Source organism: Oncorhynchus kisutch, linkage group LG1, assembly GCF_002021735.2.
Source record: "Oncorhynchus kisutch isolate 150728-3 linkage group LG1, Okis_V2, whole genome shotgun sequence".
Lineage (NCBI taxonomy): Eukaryota > Metazoa > Chordata > Actinopteri > Salmoniformes > Salmonidae > Oncorhynchus > Oncorhynchus kisutch.
The window spans coordinates 26770580-26790881 of record NC_034174.2 but is presented as its reverse complement, the minus strand read 5'-3'; the positions used below and the strand labels follow the sequence as shown (position 1 = coordinate 26790881).

General features: G+C 42.7%; 1 protein-coding gene across 4 annotated transcripts in view; it reads right to left on the bottom strand.

Moving 5' to 3' along the window:
- The window catches only part of LOC109896808 (rap1 GTPase-activating protein 1-like), a 131822-nt gene extending 116471 nt beyond the window's left edge, over positions 1-15351 (bottom strand). For 2 of the 4 annotated variants that reach the window (XM_031808706.1, XM_031808751.1), the window contains exon 1: positions 15040-15300. The gene's annotated coding sequence lies outside the window, so the exon portion shown is untranslated. Of the gene's footprint in view, positions 1-15039 lie in introns of all 4 variants that reach the window. The other 2 variants (XM_031808927.1, XM_031808834.1) reach the window with 2 other exon arrangements.
- Between the last annotated feature and the right edge of the window lie 4951 nt (positions 15352-20302).

The window sequence follows — 20302 nt, the reverse complement described above, 5'->3', positions numbered from 1 at the left end:
CTGCTGACTCATTCTGGCAATAATCAGAGCCATTGTGTGATAAGGCATATAACAAGCTGCTCCCTGGAATGCTGAACGTAGTTTGCGCTCTTCTTGAAGGCAGAGTGCGATAGTCAGTATGTCTTACTTTTCCTCTCGCCATCATAACAGATGCAGAATCAGAATCACCGCCCCAACGAGTTAATTTTTTACAGCAAAGGCTGCAGCAAAAGCGAACTCCTTTGTCAGTGACTCTTTCGTCCATTCGCGCGCCTGCATACTCGCCATTGTCTAGGGAACAACGCGTATGCGTTGGTGGCGCCATGGGGAACCTCCTTTAAACCTGTTTGAAACCTCGTATATAGCCTATTGGTTCACTAATGCCGTAAAATATATATATATGTTGTAATATTGAATATTGAACATTGTATATGAATGTATTCATAATAGCAGAATATTGTATATAAATGCATTCATATGGGCAGAATATGGTATATACATTTGTTCATATGGGCAGAATATAGTATATCAATTCGTTCATATGGGCAGAATATAGTATATCAATTCGTTCATATGGGCAGAATATAGTATATCAATGCGTTCATATGGGCAGAATATAGTATATCAATTCGTTCATATGGGCAGAATATAGTATATCAATTCGTTCATATGGGCAGAATATAGTATATCAATTCGTTCATATGGGCAGAATATAGTATATCAATGCGTTCATATGGGCAGAATATTGAATATAAATGTGTTCATATGGGGAGAATATTGTACAAAATAAATAAATAAAAATGTACTGCATTCGTTGCCTTCCTTTTAGACAAAATAAAACAGAGTTATGCAAATAACTTGAAAAATGTTATCCATAAACCTATACATTAAATCATAAATAAAAAAACGTGTACATATAAAGACTCACCAATAGCCTATGTAAAGTCTGTATAAATAGGCTACCAGCTGCATTTCTCGATATTTTCACGTTGGCATGAAGAGAGTTTTTTTTTATTCAGGCCAAATTATGGCGTGCGGTGTAAAGGCACCGGGACGAAGACCAAACAAACACGTACACAAAACACAGGGTTGAAACCCAAACAAAAGAGCGAGGGGTACCTCGAATAAATACACACGCACACAATGATTAACACACGGGACGAGACCCGTAATCATCTGTACAATCCACAAGGGCACGAAAGCCCAAAACACACAGCACAGGTACTCACACGCACCAATAGACATAGTAACAATAATCGACAGATAACGGAAACCAAAGGCCACACTTACACAAGTACAAATCAGTGGGAATTGGGGACAGGTGTGAGTGATGAAAGTTCCGGAGGGATCCGTGACAGCTATGAGGGGCGGCACCGTAGCCTAGTGGTTAGAGCGTTGGACTAGTAACCGAAAAGTTGCAAGTTTGAATCCCCGAGCTGACAAGGTACAAATCTGCCGTTCTACCCCTGAACAAGGCAGTCAACCCACTGTTCCTAGGCTGTCATTGAAAAATAAAATTGTTCTTATCTAACTTGCCTAGTAAAATGGAGAGGAGAGGGAAAAATGACTGCCCTGGACTGTGTCCAGATGACTGTGAGCTGATTGACCAGTAGGCTAGGCGTGATTTTTTACAAACTTAACCCATCAACCAATCAACACCTTATTGCCATCAGCGGGACGAAAGTATTGCTGAGTCTATGAGATGGTCCACTATTAACAGCAGCACTGCTTTATCAAATGTTCATATTGATATTTTATATTACGCCGTGAACAGTTTTTAATGGGCACACAACTCCAATAATTACGATTGCAAAATCTAATGCTTCTAACCAAAAGGCTATGTGTAGGCTAATATACCTATTTGTTGGGTGTGCATTTCGTATCCAGCCAAGTGATATTGTCGAACAAATCAGCTGATCCAGGAAATATTTTTCTGAATGACAGTCAAGTGACAAACAGCTGTCGTGATAGGCCTATAGCACATGATTAAAATACAGACAGTCCGGGAAAACAGTGTTCAGAAGAATGTTTGGATGTCTTGTTTGTTGCGACAGTGAAGACAGTTGTGATCCACGTTGGGTCCAATACAATAACCCCTTTATTTATGTTGATTATTAGCTATTGACTGGTTGATTTAGAGCATGGTCTAGAAGATTTAACAAATAAAGCATCAAGGTAATGAGTTCATGTTTTTATATGTTTCTGTGTGTCGGATTGGACACTGAGTCTAGGCTACTGTGTGCTATTGCGTAGGATAGCCTAGGCAATTTCGCGAACACCCAAGGTATTTCCTTTCTATTATTCAAAAGATTTAATGACAACAAATGAGTAGCCTAGCGGGCTTATAAACAAAATTACTCTGTGAATTTGAATGATGTAAATAATGATAATGATGATGTGAGAGCACAGTAACAGATGGATTCCGATCCCTTTCATCATAGAGGCTATTCTTACTTTGTGTCTATAAAATCACATTGTTTCCATTTCTATTGTCATGTGGCAAAGAGTCTTCTTAAAATGAATCCACCAAATGTCAGCCTTTTACCAGAGCCTTTTACCAGATCACTTCATAAATTACACGCAGCTTAGTAGCTTCCACAAAAGGTTTGCTCACAAAGCAACATGTAAGCCTGAAATTATGCTGCTACAGAGTTAGACAATAACAGACAGACAAACAGACAGAAAATATGAACAATGTGGATGTGGCAGGGCTTGCAAACTATTGTGGATTACAAAGGGAAACTCGGGCTGCGAGCTGCCCAGTGACATGTGCCTACCAGACAAACTAAATGCTTTCTATGCTCTGCTTTGAGACAAGCAATACTGAACCATTCATGAGAGCACCAGCTGTTCTGAACAACTGTGTGATCACACTCTCCAGTCTGTAATACCTACATGTTTCAAGCAGATCACTATAGCCCCCGTTCCCAAGAATGCCATGGTAACATTTCTAAATGTCACTATTGCACTACACACTGCCCTTTTCCACCTGGACAAGAGGAACAGGGATGGCAGGGGCGGCAAGAGGCCTAGCGGTTAAGAGCATTGGACCAGTAACCGAAAGGTCGTTGGTCCGAACCCCCAAGTCAGCAAGTGCAGAATCTGCCGTTCTGCTCTTGAGCAAGACCCCCAACAACAACTGCTCCCGTGGACGTAATTTAAGGAAGCCACCCACACCTCTCTGATTCAGAGGCATGCAACTGACTAGGTATCCCCACACAACACTTATGTGAGAATGTTGTTCATTGACTACAGCTCAGCATTTAACACCATAGCGCCCTTCAAGCTAATTACTAAGCTAAGGAGCCTGGGACTGAACACCTACACCTACCTCAGGAACTGAGATGGGATGCCCCCAGGTGGTGAGGGTAAGCAACAACACATCCGCCACGTGGACTACAGGAAACAAGAGGCCCGAGCACGCCCCCATCCACATCAACGGGGAGTGTACGGGAGCAGGTCAAGAGCTTTATGTTCCTCGGTGTCCAGATCACTAAGGATCTATCATGGTCCATACACACCAACACAGTTGTGAAGAGGGCATGACAACACCTATTCCCCCCTCAAGAGGCTGAAAAGATTTGGCATGGGCCCTCAGATCCTGAAAAAGTTCTACAGCAGCACCATTGAGAGCATATTGACTGGCTGCATCACCGCTTGGTATGGCAGCTGCTTGGCATCCGACTGCACAGCGCTACAGAAGGTAGTGTGTACAGCCCAGTACATCACTGGGGCCAGGCTCCCTGCCATCCAGGACCTCTATAGCAGGCAATGTCAGAGGAAGGCCCTAAAAATGTTCAACGACTCCAGCCACCCAAGTCATAGACTGTTCTCTCTGCTACTGCATGGTAAGTCTGGAACCAACAGGATCCTGAACACCTTTCTTATTTTGACATATTTACCGCACCAAATCAGTATTCTAAAAAAAGAAAGAAAATACAGTGGCCTTAATAAATGCGTCTCCATATTTGCTATAATATATGATCTCTGAATATGAAATCTCTAAAGAGCAACAATAATTTGAGAACCAATTATGGAATCCTCAGATGTATTTGAATGAATTAAGCTTGCATTTCCACATACCATTACAGTGACAATAGGGACACATTTTACATACAAAATGAGAATAAATCAGCTCGTTTACTGTTGAATATTTATGTTCTCATAAATGTTTTCCGCATCCTCTGCATATTGCACAACATGTAATTGTATTATTGACTCCATTTTATATATATGAACACATAAAACTATAACTTACCATTATATCAAAGTCATTAGTTGCACCACACATGAAGCCACCTTCCTCTTAAAAAAGGCACAATCAAGAGTGTGAGCTGTCAGTCATTTACCTGTGGCCAATGACACTGGTCCCTGCAGCGCTGTTGCTGAGGACAGATGGATGAGTCCATCACGGTGGACAAGCCAATTTGCCATGGAATTAAACCTATATGCTACATTTCTGTGTCAATGGAGTGCAGGGATACAATGGATTTCCCACTGTGTAAAAAAGCCATCGATCCCCCCTCAGCACGAACAGGAGACACTCTAAAGGAATCAATAGAAAGGTCATTAACCGCTGGTTAGAACCCACTGGTTTCCTTTATTTAGCTTTTTTTGTTAATTTTCGTTTTGTTTTCCTCTGCTTGGAGCAGTGAAGTGGGCAGGGCAGTACAGATTTCTTCTCTTACATCTGCAAGCAGTGTCTGAACGTCAGACAGGATGGCATTGTCTCCCTCAATCCGTGCAATGGCTACTGCTATAGGTTTCAAAAGTTTCAGGCAAAGGTTTTCAGCTCATCTGCAATGTGGTCCCTTGTGTCGGTGCTCTTGCAGAATACTGGTTGAGGGGTGGAGATGATGTAGTTAATTATTCCTTATCCACGAACATTCGACAACCCATCAGAGGTGATTCAAGTACAGTCTGCTATCTCTATGATTTGCTTGACCTTCACTTGAACTCTGTTGAACTCTGCATCCAGCAAATTAGTAGATAAAGCATGTCTGGTTGGAGGGGTGCATGCTGGGCGAAGAACACTCAGAAATCTCTTCAATACACGTTGCCTGTTAGCATCAGAGGTGAACCAGTTGCATACACAGCTCGAACAAGACATTCATCAGCATTTTTCTGACTACGTTCCTCAATTGAGTCCAAAAAAACTTCTGATTCCAGGAGGACCATGAGCTGTTGCTATCGATAAGGTGTCGAATGCATCATTTTCACCTCGAATAGGAGTAGAGAGACTTTTGTCAGAGGTTGCTTGTTGTGAGCGCTGACAGAACTTTATGCACTTGGCCAGATGATTCTGCATGTTTGTTGCATTCTTCACACACGATTTGGCACATTATTTGCAAATGTACACAGCTTTTCCTTCTACATTAGCTGCAGTGAAATGTCTCCACATATCAGATAGTGCCTGTGGCATTTTCCTGTAAATATTAGAAAACATTTTTTTTTTAAACAAATACAATTCCATGTATAGATAAATAGTTAAGCTGTTAAATTAAACAAGTCCTTTGTAAGTTAAATGTTTTAAATAACATGTATGGAACAAGGGAATTTACACTCCTCAATTAGCAGGCTCAAGCAAGCTAAAACCCACATGGTAGCAAAAACTAACTAGCAGAAAAGTTAGAAATTATTTAAACACATTTTGCTGTAGGCTACTATTTACTCGTTATCACAAAATCATGTATGTCATATAAAATATATTCATCCCACCCAGTATCGTAATCAAAACTTACCAGAAAGCATGTAGTCCTTGGCTCAGACAGTGTAGTAGTGTGGGCTCAATAGCATCTCATTAGAGTGCAAGATCTTGAGAATCAGCTGGACATGTAATGGAAGAATGCACTGTGTATGCAGAGGGTTGCAATTCCATTGAATTGGGGATAGTTTAACCAAAGAAAGAGAGACCTAAAATTGCCTTATGTGTATCCCACAAAAAAGGCTCACTGTTATAAGCTAATGTTTTTGATGAATTTAAGCAAAATTCCACAAATTCCACAACTTAACCTCCCATGGAAGATTACCAGAAAACATCCGTACATTTCCCGGAAAGTTTCCGACCCTTTGCCACTCTAGATGCTGCTGTTGGATACCCAATCTAGAACAAATATAGTCAATATAGCTACACTGACCAACTGGAGATATTAGTGTTGGAGTGTTCAACTGGGGTGTTAAACATAATGGGTGAATAGTGAGTAAAATTCAGAAGGGATATAAAACTATTTAAACTTCCAACAACATTACTAACAACTGACAGATTATTTTAAAAAGTATTCATGTTAATATACTGGTAGACAGTTTTCATCACTCTTTTTTTTGTAATATCATGATTGCTTTTCAATTTCAATGTCTGCATAGAAAAAAAAAGCAAAACGTACAAGATTTATTTAACCTAAGAGAAAAAATATCCACAGATTAACAGGGAATCGCAAATGGACTTTTCTTACTTATACATGCAGTGTATGTAAATTTAAAAATCCATCAGGAAACAACTCAGACAGACAGAGATTCATTGGTGCATACATCCCATAATCGAGGGGGCAAATACTGCGTCATGAGGAAAGGATGCTGATGATGCTAGCCCGACGTGCCTACTGGCACTTCAACCATCAAATACATCTTTATATAGCTATGCCCCTCTATCTTACAATCAACCCCTTTTGGAATTGTCAAAAGATAAGGCAATCAACATATTTTGTTATGGTGACAGCTCTTTTGGTACTGTAGCTCCAGAAATGAGTCATTCCGTTCTTACTCAAAAACATAATTTTTAGTCCTTCACTGATTACAGCATTAATTTGATCGACACTTAGATTAGTAACATCCCAGTCATTCACTTGGGTGTAACTCTATTACAGTAGGTATCTATGTAATTACATTTGCAGGCTTGCCCTCAGAGTCACTAAAGAAACTCGAAAAATACTAATTTGGTCATATTTTCCATGACAAATCAAACTGGAATGGTGACTATGTCATATTTGAGAAAATAGATTAATGTGAAACAAACCGCTTTTAAAGGACATTGGGACATGGAGTGTTCCCCAGGTTTTTTTTAAAATCAATATCGTGACTGTTAGGAATCTGAGTCTGAGGCACAAAGATGTCGCACGGCTGGAGGAAAACTCTGACACCTGCAAGGAGAGATGCCGTTTGCTTACTGAATTTGGTCCTTCAGCAAGCACTGTGTAACGTCGCTGTTCTCAGACGCCTCTGCTTAAAATATCCTCATAGCCACAAGGCCCAGTCAAATAAATGTGTCCTTGTCCCAAACTATTAGACTTTCCTGGAGGTAGCACATTTAGAACAAACTCCATTAATTGACCCACTTAAGCAGGAGCCTACCTATGGCTATTTCTTGGAGGTGTTTAGTATGTTTGTCTTGAGTGGTTATATACTGTTTGTGCACCCTCAGCAAGGAACCTAGATTCTGCATCTGCATAGAGTGTTGAGTAGGTCACAGTGTTTTATGGTGTTTTGTATGTTTGTCTTGAGTGGTTATATACTGTTTGTGCATCCTCAGCAAGGACCCTAGATTCTGCATCTGCATAGAGTGTTGAGTAGGTCACAGTGTTTTATGGTTAATCATGAGTTCACTGTCATTTCATTTTACATAGAAGAATAAACACACACTCTTAGAAAAATAGGGTCTATCCCATAGGAGAACCCTTTGAAGAACCCTTTTTGGTTCCAGTTAGAACCCCTTTTTTTAAGAGTGCAGGCTAAGATGAAGTACATGTTCCAGAATATAGAAAGAGGGCTGCATGAGTGCCAGCTCGGGTGTTTCAAAAGATGAACCGGATACTTCAAGGAGATTTAATCTTAATTTATATATTTGCTTCATTGGCAGACTTATTTCAGGAACAGTTCTGGCTGATACTAATGAGGGATGCTCGGATGGCTCCAAGTGTCCTTATATTTGCCAGCAGATCTGGATGACTTTAATTTACTTAATTGCATAGAAAACTGCTGGAGGGAGGGAGCGTTGTAGTTTTCCAAAGAACTTTATGACAACATCTTATTATGGTAAAAAGAGCAACGATGACATCATCACCAATGACAACAGTCTCTGGCCCTGAACTACACCAGGGCAAGGCCTCATGCTTACATCATCAAGTGGAATTTGCAAAAACAAACCAAAAACTTAACTAGGCCAAAAGTGGACTACAAGCATTGGCCAGTGGCAAAATTCACCCATAAGTAGATTCCCACACTGACAGCACAAAATAATTGTATTTTTCTGTTTTATTCCTGTGAAGTGTAGAGACCCATTACATTTATAAGGTCAGTCTAGAAGGAAACAATCAGAAAATAGCTTTAGGACCCTGCACTCCATAGCATCCAAGCAGCTGTCAGTTTCTCCTCACAGAGAGGAGGGAGCAATGCAAGCTCAGTCATAAGCAACAGGGGCATGCTATGGTGATGTAAAGGCTGGGCTATAGTAAACATTTTTCTCTCAATATAAAATAACTAAATCCATGAATTTCTAGAGAGTGCATTATTTTTAAAACGTTAATAGTTAACAACCTTCATTAGGATAAAGACACAAATACATTGCACAAGCAATCAAACCCATACTGTATCAACTGTTCATTTGTTTACGATTTCTGCTGAGAGAGACAGAAAATAGTCTGCCTGCTCGCCCCGGCTCCTCCAGAGCGGGCAGCACTGAGTCCAACTGGCAATTATATACCAAACAGATAAGAGTCAGAGTCTTGCTCACCAGGTCATAAGCAATCTGTAGATAAAACCACTGGATAGGACAGGTATTACTAATGCGCCTAAGTTTGGAGGGGTGGCAGATAGTCTAGTGGTTAAGAGGGTTCGGCCAGTAACTGAAATGTCGCTGGTTCGAATCCCAAGTCAACTAGGTGAAAAATCTATCGATGTGCCTTTGAGCAAGGAACTTAACCCTAATTGCTCATGTAAGTCGCTCTGGATAAGAGTGTCTGCTAAATGATTAAAATCTAAAATGCTTCCAGATTAGTGCTTTTCTGGGGAATATTACAAACTTGGGGAGGTCTTTAACTTAAAATATTGTCCATTATGCACTATATGAGTGGTCAAATGTGCTGGATCTCGTAAGACAGACAATCCTAATTCACAGGAGAGACGTTTGAAAAAGCGGGTGAAGAGGTGCCGCAGTTCCCAGTTGGACGACGCCTTTGGGGTGACACAACCGTAATAAAAATTAGTCCATTGAGAGGGCAAGAACAATATACAGTATATGTCAGCAGAAGTGCAGTATTATCATAAAGAGACGTATACTACGGAGGAGGAATGGGGGGGAAAGAGAGCCAGAGGAGGTTGAATAGAGAGAGGGAGGAAGGAAGATTGTGAGCTTGAATCGGTTAAAAGTATTGGGGACCCTATTATATAGGGTGGCAGCCCCCCGCCCCTGGCTGTCCGGTGGCAGCCCCCCTCCCCTGGCTGTCTCTCCGTCTCCTCCCTACAGGTGCTCCCGCCTGTCCAGCGCTGCCAGAGTCTTCCTCCTGCCTAGCGCTGCCAGAGTCTCCCGTCTGTCCTGAGCTGCCAGAGTCTCCAGTCTGTCCTGAGCTGCCAGAGTCTCCCATCTGTCCTGAGCTGCCAGAGTCTCCCGTCTGTCCTGAGCTGACAGAGTCTCCCGTCTGTCCTGAGCTGCCAGAGTCTCCCGTCTGTCCTGAGATGCCAGAATCTCCCGTCTGTCCTGAGCTGCCAGAGCAGCCCGTCTGTCCTGAGCTGCCAGAGCCGTCCGTCAGCCAGGAGCTGCAAGAATCGCCTGTCTCGCCAGCGCTGCCAGAATCTCCCTTCACTCCGGAGCTGCCGGAGTCTCCCGCTTGTCTGGTGCTGCCGGAATCTCCCGTCCATTCGGGACCCGTGGCTTGGGTCCCTAGTCAGAGGTCGGTGGCGAGGGTCGCCGCGTTAAAGAGGCCACGGAGGCAGGTAAAGAGGCGGAGAAGGACTATGGTGGATGGGGTCCACGTCCCGCGCCAGAGCCGCCACCGCGGACAGACACCCACCCAGACCCTCCCCTATAGGTTTAGGTTTTGCGGCCGGAGTCCGCACCTTTGGGGGGAGGGGGGGGGGGGGGGGGTACTGTCACATTCTGACCTTATTTTATTATGTCTTTGTTTTAGTATGGTCAGGGTGTGAGTTGGGTGGGTTGTCTATGTTCCTTTTTCTATGTTTTGGGATTTCTGTGTTTGGCCTGGTATGGTTCTCAATCAGAGGCAGCTGTTTATCATTGTCCCTGATTGAGAACCATATTTAGGTAGCCTGGTTTCACTTTTGAGTTGTGGGTGAATATTTTCTGTTTTGTGTGTGTTGCACCTGACAGAGCTGTTTCGTTTGTTCTCTTTTGTTACTTTGTATTTAGTGTTCAGTTTAATAAAAGGATGAACACTTACCACGCTGAGCATTGGTCTGACATTTCTTACTCCTCGTCAGAGGAGGACGAAGATGAACGTTACACTAGGAATACAAGAATTTCACTACACCTGCAATAAAAATCTGGTAAATATGTGTATGCGCCCAATAAAATTGGATTTGATTTGGACACTTTGGAGAGGTTGAAAGGACACTTGAATGTACCCTGGATACCACATAACACCACCACAATGTTTGAGTGAGGTTGATATGATAGAAATTGCGTTTTTATACTGAACATATAGCATTTAGGAATTGCAAATATGTAATAGCACTGGAATGGTCTAATGCAGGGAAACTTAAATCAGTTTTACCAAATTTCTATCAGCATGTTAAATGTGCAACCAGAGGGAAAATAACTCTGGACCACCCATACTCCGCACACAGAGATGCATACAAAGCTCTCCCTTGCCCTCAATTCGGTAAATCCGACCACAACTCTATCCTCCTGATTCCTGCTTACAATCAAAAATGAAAGCAGGAAGCACCAGTGACTCAGTCTATAAAAAAATGGTCAGATGAAGCAGATGCTAAGCTACAGGACTGTTTTGCTAGCACAGACTGAAATATGTTCCGGGATTCCTCCAATGGCATTGAGGAGTACACCACATCTGTCACTGGCTTCATCAATAAGTGCATTGATGACGTCATCCCCACAATGACCCTACGTACATACCCCAACCAGAAGCCATGGATTACAGGCAGCATCCGCACAGAGATAAATGCTAAAGCTGCCGCTTTCAAGGAGCGGGACTCTAACCCGGGAGCTTATAAGAAATCCCGTTATGCCCTGCGACCCACCATCAAACAGGCAAAGCGTCAATACAGGACTAAGATTGAGTCGTACTACACTGGCTCTGACGCTCATCGGATGTGGCTGGGCCTGCAAACCATTACAGTCTACAAAGGGAAGCACAGCCAAGAGCTGCCCAGTGACACGAGTCTACCATATGAGCTAAAATACTTCTATGCTTGCTTCGAGGCAAATAACACTGAAACAGGCACGAGAGCACCAACTGTAGAGGAAGACTGATTACACTCTCTGCAGCCGATGTGACATTCAATATTCACACCTCCGCAGGGTCAGACGCATTACCAGGACGTGTACTGCGAGCATGCGCTGACCAAACAGCAAGTGTCTTCACTGACATTTACAACCTCTCCCTGTCCGAGTCTGTAATACCAACATGTTTCAAGCAGACCACCATAGTGCCTGTGCCCAAGAACACTAAGGTAACCTGCCTGAATGACTACCGACCCGTACCACTCATGTCTGTAGCCATGAAGTGCTTTGAAAGGCTGGTCATGGCTCACATTAACACCATCATCCCAGAAACCCTAGACCCACTCCAATTTGCATAACGCACAAACAGATCCACAGATGATGCAATCTCTATTGCCCTCAACACTGCCCTTTCCCACCAGGACAAAAGGAACACCTATGTGAGAATGCTATTCATTGACTACAGCTCAGCGTTCAACACCAAAGTGCCCTCAAAGCTCATCAATAAGTTAAGGACCCTGTGACTAAACACCTCCCTCTGCAACTTGATCCTGGACTTCCTGACGGGCCGCGCCCAGGTGGTAAGGGTAGGTAACAACACCTCCGCCACGCTGATCCTCAACACAGGGGCCCCTCAGGGTGCGTGCTCAGCCCCCTCCTGTACTCCCTGTTCACTCATGACTGCACGGCCAGGCATGACTCCAACACCATCATTAAATTTGCTGATGACACAACAGTGATAGGCCTGATCACAGACAAAAATGAGACAGCCTATAGGGAGGAGGTCAGAGACCTGGCTGGGTGGTGCCAACAACCTCTCCCTCAACATGATCAAGACAAAGGAGATGATTGTGGACTACAGGAAAAAGAGGACCGAGCATGCCCCCATTCTCATCGACGGGGCTGCAGTGGAGCAGGTTGAGAGCTTCAAGTTCCTTGACCGCAAGGTACTACAGGGTAGCAGTTACTTTTGGGTATGTCTATTTAGGGGGAAATCTAAATGTTGCCATTATATTTAAGAGGTTTTTAAGGAACATTTTTACAAAGTATAAGCAGAGTGAGCTGTACGCCGGATCGAAGACAGGAGGAGAAATGGAAGTGGGTGAGGGCGATGTATCGGAGGGGGTAGGTGTGGTGAAGTTCTCAGAGTCCGAGGCTTACACCAAGGGTCAGGATAAAGATGAGTCACTTATGGTAGGAGTGACTTTTTTAGGAAAAAAGCCATTTGTGGTTTCAGGGTGGGTGAAAACAGAGTTGACTGCTATGGAATCGGTGCAGGTAACCAGAAGTGGTCTGGTGATAATTGTGTGTGCTTCTCCTGGTAAGAGGGAGCAGGTGCTCAATGTTAAACAAATGGGAACAAGACATGTGAATTGTTTTGCTCTCAAGAAAAACGTGCCATTGAAAGGAGTGATTACTGGGGTAGTGGTAAATGTGAAAGTTGACCAACTGAAGAGGAAGAGTGTTTGTGATGCTCGTCATTTGGTGCAACGTAGACAGGGTGGCATGAGTGGTGAAACAGAAGAGTCGTCTGTTCTTTTTAGTTGATGGAGACAAATGATGGAGACAAACAAAACATGTATGATTCTTGGAATATTGATCATTGTCATTGTGAACTGGATTGACATGATATAACGTCCCAAGAGAGCTGAGCAGATGAAACGCAAATGACATAGGAATTCCAGTCTGCTGTGAAGCATGCATACATGTATTTGGACAAGTAAGAGTCTAAAGTTAGCTTCATGTACAGATATTATTTGTATCTCATGTTGTTATAAAGTTATTTGCATTGCTAGTTAAAGCCTTCTGTTAGCTAGCCAACATGAAACTTAGCTAGCTAGTGTTAGTTGCTTGGTATCAAATGCCAGCTAACGTTATAAATTGTATATCATTTTGTCAGAAATCCATTTGCATTGCTAGTTGAAGCCTACTGTTGGTTAGCTTTACCTGCAGATTAATAGTGCATAATTTCATGCATGTTGCCTAGCTAGCTAGGTGTGTGACAAACTGTATGGGTTGCTGGCTTGCTACATTAGCCAGATGTGTAATTCCTGGGGTGTAGTGGAGGAAGAAGTCAGGCGCAGGAAACAGAGTTCAGGGTAGCGAATACTTTTTAATTCACCACACCGGTAAAAACGACACCACCCAAACAAATGCCCCAAAACACGGGGAACTAAACAGTCCAGAAAAACCACACATACACGGACAACCGTGACTTAAAGGCGTGCACAATAGTACACAGAAAATAATCCCGCACACCCAGCAGGCGGGCCAGCTAGGTATTAAAACCCAACCAATTAACCTAACTAAACACAGGTGTAACTAATAAACAGACAAGAGGAAAAAAGGATCAGTGGCAGCTAGTAGGCCGGTGACGACAACCGCCGAGTGCCACCCGAACAGGAAGGGGAGCTACCTTCGGTAGGAGTCGTGACAAGATGATTAGGCTCTATGAACCATAAATTTAGCCAGGTGTGTCTGGGGGTGATTACGGACATCACATGCTTTATGAACATGTGAACAGGTCTAGACAATAGAGACACATCCACTTAGCTAGATGTGTCTGGGATGTAGTTTTGATTTGATTTTATATATAATTTGTTTACCAGAGACAATGTGAAGAACAACATGGTAGGATATAGGCCATGGACTAGATAGTGTATTTCTACCTGGAGATGTTATTTATTGTAGGCTACTACTTTCACTGCTTGTTTACTACACTACTTTAATCACTCACAGTGAATACTTAAAGAGATGGGTGGGGTTAAGGCTTAAGAGGTTGTGAATGACGCTGAATGGATGTACTAAAAAAAAGCTCTGATTCTACACCACCAAGTGAGCTTCTATGGGTATGTTAGAATATAGCTTTATTTCCTGTGGTCATGTTTTGCCAATGTGCATTCATCCTGACATGAACACAGAGGGACGCCAAGAAGAAATCACTTTGATAACACTGACCTAAACCCAAAGGGTTTTGAAATGGGTTGAATGTAACTGGGAATGAAGTCTTTATCCTTGTTCTGGATAGGGCCTTGTAGGGATATTTGGAAATAAAATAAAATGTATTTCTCTACTGTAGTTGTCATCATAGTAAAGTAATAGGTATATAACTAGAGACCATGGACTGTATAACATTTGCATAATAAGGAGCTGTGTGACACCTGATATGTGGACTTTATTTTATTCTTATTATAACTACCTGTTGAAAGTCCTACATACAAATATATACACTTGTCAGTTTCATTAGGACTCAAAGAGGGAAATAATTTATACAACTTTAAACCAGGTATGAAACTGTGTAGGCTGCTACATCAAAAATAAAGGAGTTTACCACTCCTGTTGCAGGTGAAGAGGCGCTCAATAAAAATAAGCCTGGACTGCTCTCTAGTTACTACAACCCGAGAAGTGAACAAGATATAGCGTGCTACTATGTACAACAACAGAGCAGGTTATGATCAGTGACTTGACTATTGCCGTTGTTTAGGCAGATCTAACCTAATTTAAGCATACTATAGAAGGCAAATAAGATGGTCGAACCTTGCGCTTTACGGGACTCGATCATCAGAGATAGAAAAAAAATACTACAACCATAATATTGGGGAAAATACAACGTGCCGACTCTTCTTCTCTAAAGAATTACGGTATCTTACCTTTTGGTGGAGCCCGTGCCTCTATTGCTGAATCGGGTCCTGGATGCTGGCGCGCGACTAACCACAATACACTTGAACTCGTTGAAGGAAGGATGCTTGCATTCCTTTAAAATACGAGCAGTTCATCGATGTTTTTTCGCGTCTTAAGCGTTTGGGTAGGGTAGCTTGCAATGTTTAATTGTGTCCGTTCTCCCCATTCAGAAAGCCTGAGAACAGAGCAGTGTGATGTTCGACCAATCCGCTCTCGACGTATAAGCACAGATCAGCTACACTGAGCACTCTTTTTCCTAAAATGTCACAGGACCAATCCCCACAGACCACTCAATACCTAATGTTCGATACACGCCAAATAGTAACCCCAGGCAGCTAAACAATTCCATCACAACAATGGAATAATGAAGACCATCATATTCTATTATAAAAAATATATATGTTTTTCTTGTCCAATCTCATTGACCAGCATTCACTGCTGTGGAAGATTTAATGTGTCTGTAAGCTTAATCCTTTTAATGTTTTCTCACTGTTGAAAATAAAACATCTATGTTGATTAATTTATTAGTTATTATGTTTATGAGGACACAGGCTACCTCCTGATAATCGTTATTCTCCTTGACAGAATAGCAGTAGGAAGGGACAGATAACATTCTTATTTTCCATTTAAAAGAAGGCTGCACTGTTTCCATACTTTCCTGAACAGCCTAGGCCAGCAGTCTGACAACCATTGGCCCATGGGGATACTGGCACTGTTTTGATCTGACTTCTATTCCCTATTCAGTAGGTGAGGAATATGTCTCATCATGTGTAGACTCCCAACTGTATTTCCCAACTCCCCTTCTAGAGTACTTTCAACAGTACACATTTTTATTGTAGCCTCGGACAAGCACACCTGATTAAACTTCAAGTAATTATCAGGCCCTCAATGAGCTGAATCAGCTATGTTTATCCGGAGCTACAGCAAAAATGTGTGTTTTCTGAGGTACTCGAGGACCGGAGTTGAGAACCACTAGTGTAGACTGCTGGACAGGACATGTGCAGGGTAATCTACAGTTGCAGACTTGTATTCCCTCCTCCAATCCTATGCTTGGTTTTATACATTTCTGTTATTTTACATCCCTCTCCTTCAAAGGCTCATCCATCTTCCTATCTCCCACTCACCTTGTCAATCACAGATAAGAACAGTGCTGATGTACTTCCCTGGCTGCGTTACGACTTAACCCAAACAGGGTAATTGTTTTAGCCATGGACCATGTCAGTATATGAAGCCCTGCAACAAGGGAATAACAGTATCCATCCATAAAATACACCCAAAATATAACTCCCTGTAAAATCTTAGATAAAAGTGTACCAAAAGGGTTCTGATCCGTTGTTACAGAAACGGGAATCTTGATGTGAATCTTGGAATTGTTTGTTTAATATGATAGGCACACTAAAAAACTGTTCTAGAAAATGTATATGTCATTTTTGCTTTTCATAGAGAGATGTAGTATGTTACTGGTGAACATTAAAAAAAACAAAAAAAAGTCCCATATCCACAGCCACATTTTTTATTTATTTATTTTATTTTATTTCACCTTTATTTAACCAGGTAGGCAAGTTGAGAACAAGTTCTCATTTACAATTGCGACCTGGCCAAGATAAAGCAAAGCAGTTCGACACATACAATGACACAGAGTTACACATGGAGTAAAACAAACATACAGTCAATAATACAGTATAAACAAGTCTATATACGAAGTGAGCAAATGAGGTGAGATAAGGGAAGTAAAGGCAAAAAATAGGCCATGGTGGCAAAGTAAATACGATATAGCAAGTAAAACACTGGAATGGTAGATTTGCAGTGGAAGAATGTGCAAAGTAGAAATGAAAATAATGGGGTGCAAAGGAGCAAAATAAATAAATAAATACAGTAGGGAAAGAGGTAGTTGTTTGGGCTAAATTATAGGTGGGCTATGTACAGGTGCAGTAATCTGTGAGCTGCTCTGACAGTTGGTGCTTAAAGCTAGTGAGGGAGATAAGTGTTTCCAGTTTCAGAGATTTTTGTAGTTCGTTCCAGTCATTGGCAGCACAGAACTGGAAGGAGATGTGGCCAAAGAAAGAATTGGTTTTGGGGGTGACCAGAGAGATATACCTGCTGGAGCGCGTGCTACAGGTGGGTGATGCTATGGTGACCAGCGAGCTGAGATAAGGGGGGACTTTACCTAGCAGGGTCTTGTAGATGACATGGAGCCAGTGGGTTTGGCGACGAGTATGAAGCGAGGGCCAGCCAACGAGAGAGTACAGGTCGCAATGGTGGGTAGTATATGGGGCTTTGGTGACAAAACGGATTGCACTGTGATAACTAAATACAATTTTTTGAGTAGGGTATTGGAGGCTATTTTGTAAATAACATCGCCGAAGTCGAGGATTGGTAGGATGGTCAGTTTTACGAGGGTATGTTTGGCAGCATGAGTGAAGGATGCTTTGTTGCAAAATAGGAAGCCAATTCTAGATTTAATTTTGGATTGGAGATGTTTGATGTGGGTCTGGAAGGAGAGTTTACAGTCTAACCAGACACCTAGTATTTGTAGTTGTCCACGTATTCTAAGTCAGAGCCGTCCAGAGTAGTGATGTTGGACAGGCGGGCAGCTGCAGGCAGCGATCGGTTGAAGAGCATACATTTAGTTTTACTTGTATTTAAGAGCAATTGGAGGCCACGGAAGGAGAGTTGTATGACATTGAAGCTTGCCTGGAGGGTTGTTAACACAGTGTCCAAAGAAGGGCCAGAAGTATACAGAATGGTGTTGTCTGCGTAGATCAGATATTCACCAGCAGCAAGAGCGACATCATTGATGTATACAGAGAAGAGAGTCGGTCCAAGAATTGAACCCTGTGGCACCCCCATAGAGACTGCCAGAGGTCCGGACAGCAGACCCTCCGATTTGACACACTGAACTCTATCAGAGAAGTAGTTTGTGAACCAGGCGAGGCAATCACTTGAGGAACCAAGGCTGTCGAGTCTGCCGATGAGGATGTGGTGATTGACAGAGTCGAAAGCCTTGGCCAGATCAATGAATACGGCTGCACAGTAATGTTTCTTATCGATGGGGGTTAAGATATCGTTTAGGACCTTGAGCATGGCTGAGGTGCACCCATGACCAGCTCTGAAACCAGATTGCATAGCAGAGAAGGTATGGTGAGATTCGAAATGGTCGGTAATCTGTTTGTTGACTTGTTCTTTTGAAGACCTTAGAAAGGCAGGGTAGGATAGATATAGGTCTGTAGCAGTTTGGGTCAAGAGTGTCCCCCCCTTTGAAGAGGGGGATGACCGCAGCTGCTTTCCAATCTTTGGGAATCTCAGATGACACGAAAGAGAGGTTGAACAGGCTAGTAATAGGGGTGGCAACAATTTCGGCAGATAATTTTAGAAAGAAAGGGTCCAGATTGTCTAGCCCGGCTGATTTGTAGGGGTCCAGATTTTGCAGCTCTTTCAGAACATCAGCTGAATGGATTTGGGAGAAGGAGAAATGGGGAAGGCTTGGGCGAGTTGCTGTGGGGGGTGCAGTGCTGTTGACCGAGGTAGGAGTAGCCAGGTGGAAAGCATGGCCAGCCGTAGAAAAATGCTTATTGAAATTCTCAATTATAGTGGATTTATCAGTGGTGACAGTGTTTCCTATCTTCAGTGCAGTGGGCAGCTGGGAGGAGGTGTTCTTATTCTCCATGGACTTTACAGTGTCCCAGAACTTTTTTGAGTTAGTGTTGCAGGAAGCAAATTTCTTCTTGAAAAAGCTAGCCTTGGCTTTTCTAACTGCCTGTGTATAATGGTTTCTAGCTTCCCTGAACAGCTGCATATCACGGGGGCTGTTCGATGCTAATGTAGAACGCCATAGGATGTTTTTGTGTTGGTTAAGGGCAGTCAGGTCTGGGGAGAACCAAGGGCTATATCTGTTCCTGGTTCTAAATTTCTTCAATGGGGCATGCTTATTTAAGATGGTTAGGAAGGCATTTTAAAAAAAGAAACAGGCATCCTCTACTGACGGGATGAGATCAATTTCCTTCCAGGATACCCCGGCCAGGTCGATTAGAAAGGCCTGCTCGCTGAAGTGTTTCAGGGAGCGTTTGACAGTGATGAGTGGAGGTCGTTTCACCGCTGACCCATTACGGATGCAGGCAATGAGGCAGTGATCGCTGAGATCTTGGTTGAAGACAGCAGAGGTGTATTTAGGGTGGTCTATAGCAGGTGGCAACGTTGAGAGACTTGTTTTTGGAGAGGTGGATTTTTAAAAGTAGAAGTTCAAATTGTTTGGGTACAGACCTGGATAGTAGGACAGAACTCTGCAGACTATCTTTGCAGTAGATTGCAACACCGCCCCCTTTGGCAGTTCTATCTTGTCTAAAAATGTTGTAGTTTGTGATGAAAATTTCAGAATTGTTGGTGGTCTTCCTAAGCCAGGATTCAGACACAGCTAGAACATCCGGGTTGGCAGAGTGTGCTAAAGCAGTGAATAAAACAAACTTAGGGAGGAGGCTTCTAATGTTAACATGCATGAAACCAAGGCTATTACGGTTACAGAAGTCATCAAAAGAGAGCGCCTGGGGAATAGGAGTGGAGCTAGGCACTGCAGGGCCTGGATTCACCTCTACATCGCCAGAGGAACAGAGGAGGAGTAGGATAAGGGTACGGCTAAAAGCAATAAGAATTGGTCGTCTAGAACGTCTGGAACAGAGAGTAAAAGGAGGTTTCTGGGGGCGATAAAATAGCTTCAAGGTATAATGTACAGACAAAGGTATGGTAGGATGTGAATACAGTGGAGGTAAACCTAGGTATTGAGTGATGATGAGAGAGATATTGTCTCTAGAAACATAATTGAAACCAGGAGATGTCATCGCATGTGTCGGTGGTGGAACTAATAGGTTGGATAAGGTATAGTGAGCAGGACTAGAGGCTCTACAGTGAAATAAGCCAATAAACACTAACCAGAACAGCAATAGACAAGGTATATTGACTTTAAGGAGAGGCATGCTTAGTCGAGTGATCAAAAGGGTCCAGTGAGTAGTGAGGTTGGTTGGGGTCACGGCGATTTAGACAGCTAGCCGGGCCATCGGTAGCAAGCTAGCATAGGATGGAGGTCGGTTATTAGCCACCTCGTGCGTTTCCGTAGGTAGGATTAGTGGGGTTCCGTGTGGTAGAGGGGATGAATCCAATTCGCAAAAAAACAACAACAATAGATATAGTTATAGAGGCCCAAGAAAAAAGAATGAAAAAATTAAATTAAATTAAAAATTA